The following is a 12,503-nucleotide window of genomic DNA, read 5'->3' on the forward strand; positions in this document are numbered from 1 at the left end:
CAGCCTATTAAAAAAAAAAAAAACTCCAAATGAGAATTTACTTATATTTTTGTATTTATAAGAATCATAAGGAAAAATACAAAGAATATTTTATGTGACAAAGACCAGATGTGGCAAACAGAGTCTGAAATATTTAATATCTGGTCACTTACAAAAAAAAAAATGTGCTAAACCCAACTTTTTGTCAACTGACCATGTCTTGGGAGAAGTTTTCTCCTTGAAAAGAGTTAACATATTGTCTAATCTAAAATTTCTGTGTTCAAGCAGTTAACAATTTACTTTTGCTTTACAAGTTTACCTTTACCTTTCTAATTTTCTGATTCTTTTCTATTATTGATTTTATATACATATCTTCTGTATACTAAGATGAATCATTCCCCATGAATTTATTTAAATGTTGTGTTTCTGATTTTTTAGTGGATGATATAACATGTCCTTAAAGAATTATCCAAAGTGGAGGGCAAAGTCTTTTGTTCTAAAAAGCTTAATGAAAGATACCCTAAAAAAATAATTTTTGGAGCCCAAAAGCATCTGCAAGGTGAAGATCAGCATCTAATTCTCCCGTTGGACAAGATCACTACAACTAAAGCTTTGTTGGTCAACCTTTCACCCACTGGTGCTGCATAAAGAAATTTGCAAAACAGTGATGATCATCAAGGAGCACACCTTCTTGTCAACTGACAGAGTTATGCTGAAGGTATGGTGTTGATATCATCTTGGCTCTGATGAAGACCTTGGGCCAGGAGTGTGTATATGTGAGCAGAAGGGATCACATTACTATCGACGAAGCCAAAGAGAAATTCAGGGGTCAGACTCAGGTTCTTATAACAACTCATTGTTTCAATAATCCACTCCTGAAGACAAGCATTCACTTCTGAAGGTCACATGATAACAACCTGAGGATCTCTAGGCACACACTCTTAAACTTTCTATTTCCAAATTTCCACACTGGGGACCAGAACCATTAGGGGATAGAAAACATCAAGCCATAGTAGCACACAAATGAATTAACATTGAACAATACTTAGGTTATCTTTACTATTACATTATTTATTTTATTGGAATGCCTCTTTAATTACTTAAGAACATTTTATTAATATACATATACTCATTGGTTGGTAATGAAACATACTTTATATCTAGGTTTTATTTATTTTATTATTCTATGTATATTTTAAAGAACATTCATATTGGACACTACAGGGTTTTTGTTTGTGCTTTTCATTTTTTGAAATTCAGATTTATTTCTACCCATAACCATTTTTTAAAAGGTCTTTCAGATAGTAGGTTTGCTTTGGGCTCTATCTTCTTAAAGTTTTTGAAGCATAATTGTGTATCCCATATTTGAAGATTAAAGGGCAGCAATGCTGCAAAATTGAACGATAATACATTTATCATGTGACACAAATAGAGGCTGACATTTGAACATAATTATCAGATACTAATTCTTTATGGCATAAAACATAATTTTCTCCAAATTGTACTGACTTCTATATTCATTCATTTAACAGTGAATAGCTGGTACCTTGCCTTGGTAAAAACAGAAATCTTCTGACATTTGTGGTAATTCAATTTTTTAGAATAAAAAGGAGAAGTAATGTACCAAATAACTTTAGGTCTATTGAATAGCCAACTTGTCTCAAAGACCTATGTAATTTTTGTTTGGAGTTAAGGCAAACTCTCAAGATTTTTTCCCTAAGCCAAACTATATCCTTTTTTTCCCCTCAAAGTCCACCCTATTACCTATTACTCAGAGCTATTGAAATGTCTTCCTTGATTTCCTGGAGTCACTTCCACTTTTCCTTAAGTAGTGTTTCTTTATGGACAGAGCTGAATGAACTGTGATGTTCAGGGATTATAATATACCTAGAAGCATTGAGTTTCAGTCCAGTCAGCATCATATTGAAAATGAGCATACATTTTTAAGTAATGGAGGGAACCAGAGAAATTATTTACTCTTTGCTTCTATATGCCTTATCTATAAATGGAATAATGTTTATTTATTTGTTAGATTATTATATGTATACCTTTTAAAAAGGCCTCTACTGGCTCTGACACAGAGTGTCCCCATCTTCATACAACTTACAGGGAAATAGGGAAAACAATCATATGAAAATAGGTAAGTAGATACATAGGTAATTAAAAATTGTAAAAACTGCAATTAAATTTAAAAGACACTGTGATAAAGACACACATGGATTAGGTGTTATTGTATCTATTTATTTGGGTTTGTGGGGGATAGAGTAAAATTTGGAGATCTGAAAATAGGAGAGGTAGCCTTCCAGATGGTCATGATCAACTGTAAAGACCTGGTGACAGGGATAAATGCTTGGCAATTGAAACATGGTAATTGTAGGAATGTAGACTATTCAACCAAGTTCTAAGCATGAAGCAACAGTTCAATTAACATTTGTTCCTCAGGTTTCTCCTGTGAATTTCCAATTAATTTGCCTTTAGATATTTGTTATCTTCCTAATTTGAAATTGAATCTTGGCCACATTATATACTCAGCATGTGGTTTTATTCCCATAAACTTGAAGTGGTTGAAATAACTAAGGGATTCTTAAGATTTTGTGTCTGAAGAGATAGACAGTCATGTCAAAATGAAACATGTTTGTAGGACTATAAAAACTTAGGTCCACAGTCCTGATCCTTGGAGCACAGTGAATTATAAGTTATAGATAGTGATAGGAAATGTTTTGCTTGTTTAATATTAGCACCTCTAAGACTAATACTTTAGTATTAGTATTTGAGACTTTTGTTGCATTAGTGTGGAATGCCGGATCATGAGTTCTGTATAAAGAAGCAATTGAGACTTTTGTTGCATTAGTGCGGAATGCATGATCATGAGTTCTGTATAAAGAAGAAATGTGTGCATATGTATTGAGGGGAGATGGGCAGTAAGAAACTACAGGACAGGCTGAGTGACTTTCTGATTGACTGCTGCTTCTTCACAAATATAGTTTTTCAGCAAGACTCACCAGCTTAATAGATTTCCTCTGCTTTGTGTGATGAGGATATATTCACTTCTTTCATATTAGTCTCTTGGCTGGACTAACATAATAATCGTGAATGTAAAGTGGGCAATTCTCATAGTCAGAATTCACAGAGATCACTGCAAATTACTAGTAACCAATTGAAAGTCTGGATGAAATGTTTGACCCTGGTTGTATTTAAATGTGTGTTCACCAGTTAAATTAATGATCAAAAATGCCAGAAGCCATACACGTTTATTTTTTGGACTAATATCTCTGGTCTTTGAATCTCTTCTGATTTAAATCCTCAGTGATGAAGACATCCAATAGAAAATAGGTTCAGAGAAAACCTGGCTGATGTTCCTCAGACTCAGACTGATTTGTTTAGAAAGCAAATTGTTCCACTTTCACAAACTATGGGCTGCCAAGATGACTGAGAAGTGATCAGTGCATTATCTTTCTCTGAATAAAAGCCAAGGTATGGCACTAAATTCAGTTCAGGTCTATTTGTATTGAGACTTTAGGAACATCACAAGGAAGAACATATCTTCTTATCATTTTCAATTCATGGGTGTGTGTTTATCTTTTTTTCATAGTATTGGTACAGTTTTACTTATAGCTCATATTTCATCTTGCCCCTCTTCCATTTTGGATATTCCAAAAGCATTTTTTAAATAGTTTTTGTTTCATAAAGTATCCTTAGTAATAATCTCTCTCCCTTTGTTTACTAAAGATAAAAGCTAACATTGTTAATATGTCTTAAACATTAACCTATACGGTAGCTTTAGGACTCAGGTCAAACATGATTTATCCATGAAGCCTTCTCTGTACCTCATCAATAAAGCTAGTAATACCTTGGCTTTTAAACATATGATTATAAATATTAGTATTTTTATGAAATCATGTCCTCTATATTGATTTATTGCTTTCCCTTGTCCTGAACAATAAACTTCTGTAGAGCAGTTACAATGCTGCATACAAATCTGTATCTCCGAATATTATCTAAGAACTTGGCTTAAAATAGAATAAGATATAACTGTATTTACACACTTTTTCACTTTCTAATAATCTTCAGTAACATACCATATGTACCCACCTCTAACAGATAGAATTGCAAGATTAGGAGTGTAAGAGTGGAAAGGGATAGGTTTAGGAAGAGCAAGGGGGTGATACTATTGACAAATATGTTGAAATTTTCAGATACGTATGACTAGAAATACATTTCTGGTCAACAATTATATCTACACAGATGAAAGAACTTATTCTCAATGTATAATTATCTCAGAGACTAATCTATCATTTGTTGCTTTTCTCAGAATTAATTTGAAACAACCATTAGTGAACATATAAATATTTTAGATATTATGAATTCCCAGAATCACTTTTGAGACAAATCACTATCAAACAAATTAATCAGAGAAGCAAGTATATGTGCATGTGTGGGTAAGATGTAGTATACATTTATGTGTGTTGCAATGTGCCTTTTTATGTGCATTTGGGTGGGGGTGGGGTCAAAGAGCATGACTCTTCTGTCATTATTTTGTGATGGAAGAATAAAATAGAAAAGTTTGGAAGTAAGCCTTCTCCCTTATCCAGGATCTTCTTCACTTTATTCTCCCCTCTTTCTTGTTACATTGCTTTTGTTTATCCGGTTTTGTATCTTACATTTAGCTTGTCTTTACTAGATGAAAAATAAGCAGGACAGGTTTTGGAACCACAAAGATAAGTGTTCAAAATTTCAGCTCTTATAATACATCTTAAATAGACTGGGAAAATTACTGAACTATTTTGAAAATCAAGGGTAAAGTCAAGACAATGATAGTTTTCCCTTAGATTTAGCACATAGCACACACTGTTAAATAACAAATAATAAGATTAAAACAGGACTTCCAGCCTGTCAGCATTTTGTCACTGTGATAAAAATACCTGATAAGAAAAACTTAGATGAGGAAAGTTAATTTGGGCTCATGTTTTCAGAGGGTGGGTCCATGGTTAGCTGACTGCATTGCTCTGAGCTGGGGTAAGGCAGAACATCATGAAGGATGGGTATGACAGAGGAAAGCTACTCAGCCCCTTGCAGGTGGGAAGCAGGGAGGGAGGAGCCAGGGAGCTAGGAATGAGATATAATCCCCACAGGTACACCCCCAGTAACTTATACTTCCTCTAAGCATGTCCCACCCACCTGCAGTTATCCAGTAATCCATTCAATTTATGAATCAATCAAATGGATTAATCCATTAATGAGGTTACAGTTCTCATAATCAAAGCAGTCACCTCTTGACATTCTTGCCTTGCCTAACATATGATCTTTTCTGGGATATCTCATAGCTGAAACTTAATAGCACATAATCTATAAAAATTACCAATCATACATGCCATCATATTGCCAGTTATCAGATTATGTCTTTTATTGCCAATATTTTTCTCGAGACCTACACTGCTAGTAAGAGTGGCTTATTTCCTTCTATTTGCATTCTCTGCATTGCCACAGTTTTTATTCTGGTTCAGTTCCTCAAGATTTCAAACACACTAATTAAAAGAAGATTTCAAGCACATTGATTAAAAATCCTCTCATCTACCATCAATTTCTTCTTGCAGAATCATAACATACAGTGTTGCCAATTTCACTCTTATAAATCTTTTCTCATGTTATGTGATACCACTAAATATATTCAATAGGCCTCTTCATCTCTATTATATCAAATGAGATCTCTTTACTTGATTTTCAAACCAATCAAACTTGTACTGCGCAAACTGTTGCTTGTTGAGTAACAGAGCCATATGCAGTAGGAGCTTCAAATTTAATATCCTATAAACTTACATCATTTATCCCTGTCTCAAATTTTCCCAGCTCTTGTTTATCCACACTTAGCTAAATGTCTGACCAGCATCTGTAACTATGTAGGCATCCAAAAACAGAAATCTGAAAGCTTTCCTCAAATCCTATTCCTTCTTTCAAGACCTAATTGAACCAAAAATTCACTTATATTTGAATTTCTAAGTATGTCTGTACCCCACCTTATCTTTATTTTCTTGCTTTATTTCAGAATCTTGGTATCACTTATATAACCCATTTTAAGTTATCTGCTCATGGTTAAAAATTCATCCCAAATATTTCTGCTCCAAGTATTTTGTAAGCAAGGAATATTCAAATCTAAGTAATATAACCCTAAGTAATATAATCTTCTTATATTTTACCTAGTCACATTTTCCTTTATCAATTTGTTGGGTTGTAAAATCTTTACTCATATTTAGTAGTATAAATCAATGCATTGAGATAAGAAAAAAAAATTAAAAAGCCACAGGCATCAAAATTGAACAGAGACAAGGTAAAATAAAGCATTATTTTCAAAGAACAGGGTACTGTTTGGTACTCAATCTCCTAAAATTTTATATAAAGTTGCATTAGAGCTAATGAGAATCTGTTCATGAATTTGCTTAGAATTAAGATAAATACTAAAAATCAAGATTTTCTCTAACAATATTTATTTCATTTTCTCCCTTAAAAGAATAAGCTATATATATATATATATATATATATATATATATATATATCCCCCAAATAAAGAAAAAGAGATATATATCAACTCATATAAAAAATATATAAGAAAGTTCAATTGGATAGATTTGAATTAGAACAAATAATAAAATCTTTGATTTTTTTTTCTGCAGTTGTTTTCCTGACCTAAATTTCTAAAATCTTCCTCTACTCTGTGTTCCACACATATCTGTAATATTTTCACAAATGCTTCTTGCTTCAAATACTTATAATTTGACCATGTTTTCACATCACAAACCTCTGCCTCCTGGGAGATTCATTAGCCTCCTCCCTGGTCACCTTGTTTGCACTCCAAACTTCAGATAATATAATTGATGCAGCTGCTAACCAAAGTATCCCTTTGCATACTAACTCACATCAGTTTCCTCTACTTTTAGAATTTTGAGATGGTTTCCCACTTCTCTTAGAATGAAAAACAAAGTCCTTCAAAGTTCCTAGAACACTGACTTGCCCCCAGTTTTCTCATTTCCCCTTCCACCATTTTTCTCTGACATACTTGACTCTGCCCAAACTAATGGACGAGTTGTTCCTGGAATGGGACAAGCACACACCAAAAGGAGGGATTTTGTACTTATTCTTCTCTCTGCGTAGTTCACTCTTTCCACAGATGTCCAAATGGCTGATTCCTTACTGCCTTCAAGCACTTTCTTAAATGCCATCTAATCAAGGGAGAAATACCTTCCCTCACTTCCTCATGTAATGTAAAAATCCAAACCTTTCCTGTTACTTTTAAAATTTCTATAGAGACCTATAAATTCTAAAATCTATCTAACACGTTTTAGAATTGTAGGCTCCAATAGGGTAAAGAATAGGACTTTTTGGTAACTATGTTATTCTGGCATGTAGATTGTGTAATCTACAAGACTCTCAATGTCAAATAAATGAAGTTTGAGACAAATGTCAAGCTATGATGCTATTAACAATAAAAATAATGAGATAAATTTGGATATTCTTATTAAAGAACATGCTCTTAAAATCAAGAAAGATTAGAACTCAGGCTTGGGGGAAAATTTTAAAAGACAATATTCATTAAGAGAGAAAGAAGTTCTGAAAGAGAAATATTATAACTACCTGATGAGTGATTAATTACAATTGTGAGGAGTGTTTTCTTCATTTATATTTTCTAAATTTTTGTTCACAAACACATTTTCTAAGAGAATATAGCAAAAAAAAAATAAAAGAAATTGTGGGTATCCAATTTTTTACTGTATTAGAGTAGGACAGAAAGTTGGAATTTGTAAAATGTGTATTTATACTATAATTTGTGCTGAGTACTTTCCTATACCTAGTCAATTTTGGTATTTTCCTTATTTTTCTGAGAAGTTTTGATAAAAGACATACAGGTGTTATTGCCGATTGTGGACTCAGCTGGGTAATCTCTTTTTTTTGGATTCAAAGATTTCAGAATAATACTAGTTTATATATCTTAGTATTTTAGGTAAATGTTATCATATGTTGTATAATGCATAAATCACTACCATTTTTTATCCCCCTTCCCTTCACATGCCTGGAAACAATATAGTTACTATTCCTTTATGAAAAGCCATGTGATAAGGTTTGTGAATGTAACTTCAACAGCAGTGAAAGTCCACTCTCCAGCAGAGGCTTGTGCCAGTTTTTTGAGTTCCATCCTTTCCCATAGGAATATCTTGACCTAGGTAGAAGTTGCACCTTCAGTCTACATAAGAGATCATTTATGGACTCTAAAACATCTAAGTAGCTGGCTGTCAAAATATCATCAAGAAGTCTTCATGGTTATTAAGCACATCTGCAAAATCTCTCACCATCTGTCTTAGTTTGTAGAAAGTAGTGAAAATTCTTGTCTTCACTAAGCCTTTACAACACTCAGGCCCACCTCTCATGACTGCTAATATGACTGACTGAAACCGTCTATGGGGTACAAAGGCCTTCCTCTTTTTCACCTTTAAATCTCCTCTGAGTTCTTCCCATTGGCATCTCACATCTGGTACTATATGAAGAAAAGGATTCTCAGGGATTCTCAAGATTCCCTTGGTTTCCTCTCTCCAATGAAGAACACAATGCATACAGGAACAATGATGCTCAGGTGACAATGTACTACCTGCCAGGGAACCACTTTGTAACCTAGTGCAATATGCTTTATACATGTTTAAACATTCAATGAAGTATTTTTAAGAGGCTATGGATTCTATTTCACTCTGCCAGGAAATCAACAGATGACTGTGTAAATGGCTATACTTTTTTGAGAATTATTCATGCATAAATTAAGGCAATTGAAGTATTCATCCTTTAACAGATTTGTAAAACTGATTGTAGGTTTTATCACTCATTCCTTAAGTTTTAAATATATATATATATATATATATATATATATATATATACACACACACTTTGCATATATATACACATATCTGTATACACAGTATATAGATATTAAATATATATATATATAGTATATATATTTGTATATTATATATACATATTTATATGAGAAGATTTGAAGTATATATGTGTGTATATATATGTATATATAAGTATATATACTATATGCAAAAATAATTTTGTATATCTTCTATTTAATTTGCTTCTAGTTTGGAGTTTTAGTAAAAGATTGTTGTTTAATCTGTATTATGCTCTCATGGAACCAAAATATTTGTGTTCTACAAATCTATGAACCTTGTGAGTGTCCCTGATTTTAGATAAAGTTTGATATTCAGTCAAATTGCTCACTTCAAATGCATGAAGGATCTCTATACTCTCTAAGGGGAGAGAATGTCCCTTGGTCTCTTTGAGATGGAAAACGGGCATTTCTCAAGCTCCTCAAATACATGCACATGTCAAAACTACATAGAGTAGTTATTTAGATGAGATTGGTTCTAAAAATTAATCAGGATATTATATACATGATAATTTCTGTGGCCAATAAGTATGAATAATTTTACTCATAAACTTTTAGGAAAAACAATGATTGTAGTGCAAAAACTGAAGGGAAATATCAGAGAAATGTAGGACATATATTAAGGCAACTCAGTATCCCTGTTGGCCAAGGAAGTGGACATTTTACATTGATTATCCTGATATGATAATTAATAGGATCTTTTTCACACTCAAAATTGTCCCCATTTGGGTAATACTTTGTGAATTTGGAAGATAAGGTGTAATCTTTCACTGCTTTAGATGTTCATCATATTATAGAACTCCTGAAAAATCCTTCCTTTGGGGCACTATCTACATATTTTAGGTTTGGAAATAGACATGGGTGATGAAGGCATATTCATGTAAAATAACTGTTGAAGGAGTCGCCTTATCCTTAGTGATATAAGGTAAAACTGGACAATGGGACTTGCACCTGTGATGATCTTCTTTCGCAATTTCTTTATTGCTTTCACAGGCATTTAATAATTTGCATGTGTCTAAAGCACTTTGCAAGGTGCTGCAGAAGAAAATTTAGAATGCATTGTCAAAATTGCAGTAGGAATGTATTTGAATATATGTTAAGTTATAATAGAAACTGGAAAGGTACCTTTTCCTGAAATGTGAGGTAAGCAGTGAGCAATCAAAAAACCCAGATGAGTCCACTTATAAGGATTTCAATAAACAAGAATAAACAATAAAGAATACTTCCAAATGCAGGTAGCGGGATAATCTGGTCAACTAGAAATTATATGACAGACTATTGCAAAATCATAAATTCCAACCAGGATTGCTACACAATTTGTGAGACCAGTAGAAATTAAAAATGTGAGCTCCCATATTCAAATGTTATTAGGCATTTGATAATGGTAATAGCACACCACTAAGTGGGACATGGAACTCTTTTGAACTTTGGGCCCTGTGAAGCATCCAGGCACCTGGCCATATTCAGACAGGAAGAGATGCACAAAACACTTGTATTGATATCAGCTCCTTTTTTCCTTTGTCACAGTTCAGTATATCTGATTTCTTCTTGTTTATGACTTCATAAATACCATCTCAATTTGCACCAGCTCTGTGGGTCCTCCTCCAGGAAGGAAAAAAATGAAGTGACTCTATCAGTGTCTCCTTTTTTTAAAAAAAACCAATGGTTTGTATTTTTTCCTGTATAAGTCTTTCCCCCTTTTAGTTAAGTTTATCCATAAGGATTTTACTATTTTGTGGGCTCTTGTAAATAGGGTGGATTTTCTAATTTTTTTCCCAATAGTTCACAAAACAATTCAATTTAAAAAGTTGAAAACTAACACAAGATAATTTTAAAAGCAATCCATATATATTACAAAACAGAAAATAGAAACAATTATAAAAACACAATTATTATTCACCATGAAACCTACTAATCATACAAAAATATGTGTTAATGTGTCATCTTTTGGGAGTCTTAGATTTCCTTTTGTTATCATTTTCTATATCTCTGAAATATTTATTGATTGACAAGGCAAGAGATACATAAGAATTATTTAATTAGTGCATAATATTTTGCCTAAATACTGAAAATTTTATCTTATAGCTCATTTTTGTAAGAGTTTAGGTGATTTCATCATTATAAATATTATTTTTGCTTAGCAGAGAATGTTGATGCTACAGCAATAAAAATTCTCTCCTTAATATATTTTTCTCACATACACATGCTGCTTGGCACCCTTGTTTTATTCTCTGTATTCTTCCTTGCACACTCTTCCAGCCTTCCATTTGATGTGGTACTATCCTCATATTCTCCATACTTAGATATGTAACACCAAGTTTCACAGTGTCATAATCATACTATTATCTATAAATAATAACATGATTCCTAAAATTAATATTTTACTTCTGAAACTGTTAGAAATATGATAGTTGTTGAGGCTCTACAAAATGTAGTGCCATGTTAATTTTACAAACGCTATGATGCATATCTACTAATGTTAAGAATAGGAATGATTATAGGAGTTATCCAGAGCCTTCCTGGCATTGTTTCATAAAGCATTCTTCTTCTGTGGCTGGTTAGTTTTTATGTGCTTTTCATATGGCCCTTGCTAGTTCATTTTCCCCAGTGACAAAATCTAACCCATAAATTTTATTCTCTTTATATGGTATTGCATTGCACTAAAAGATATTCCCTTTTAGATGTAGGTATCTGCATAATACCAACAAGGAATGGAATAAGAACATTTGCTTCTCCTTTTGTTTTGTTCACTTTAATCAAAATTGACTTCCTCTGATAGTATTGTTATTTCACAGATAAAATGTCTTTTTAAAAATCACTGCAGGAGGGGCTGTGTTTGAGGCTCAGTGGTAGAGCACTTGCCTAGCATGTGTGAGGCATTGGGTTAGGTCATCAGCACCACATAAAAATAAATAAAGTCATTGTGTCCATCTAAAATTAAAAAAAATAAATAAAAGATAAAAAAATAATTTGGAAGTTCTCCCTCCTTTTCTATTTCCTGAAGTAGCTCGAAAAGTATTGGTATTAGTTCTTCTTTAAAGGTTTTGTAAAATTCTGCTGTATACCCATCCGGTCCTGGGCTTTTCTTAGTTGGTAGTCTTTTTACGGTTTCTTCTATTTCCTCAATTGATATTGGTCTGTTTAGGTTGTCTATATCCTCCTGACTCAATCTGGGCAGATCATATGACTTAAGAAATTTATCTATGCCTTCACTATCTTCTAATTCATTGGAGTATAAGGATTCAAAATAGTTTTTGATTATCTTCTGTATTTCTGAAGTGTCTGTTGTGATATTGCCTTTTTCATCCCATATGCTAGTAATTTGAGTTCTCTCTCTTCTTCTCTTCGCTAGCATCGCTAAGGGTCTGTCAATTTTGTTTATTTTTTCAAAGAACCAACTTTTAGTTTTGTCAATTTTTTCAATTGTTTCTTTTGTTTTGATTTCATTAATTTCAGCTCTGATTTTAATTATTTCCTGCCTTCTACTTCTTTTGCTGTTGTTTTGCTCTTCTTTTTCAAGGATTTTGAGTTGAAGTATGAGATCATTTATTTGTTGGTTTTTTCTTTTTTTAAGGAATGAACTCCAAGCAAT

The sequence above is a fragment of the Marmota monax genome, unplaced genomic scaffold (assembly GCF_021218885.2).
Source record: "Marmota monax isolate L192 unplaced genomic scaffold, Marmota_monax_Labrador192_F-V1.1 WCK01_AAM20220418_F8-fsc00479, whole genome shotgun sequence".
Taxonomy (NCBI): domain Eukaryota; kingdom Metazoa; phylum Chordata; class Mammalia; order Rodentia; family Sciuridae; genus Marmota; species Marmota monax.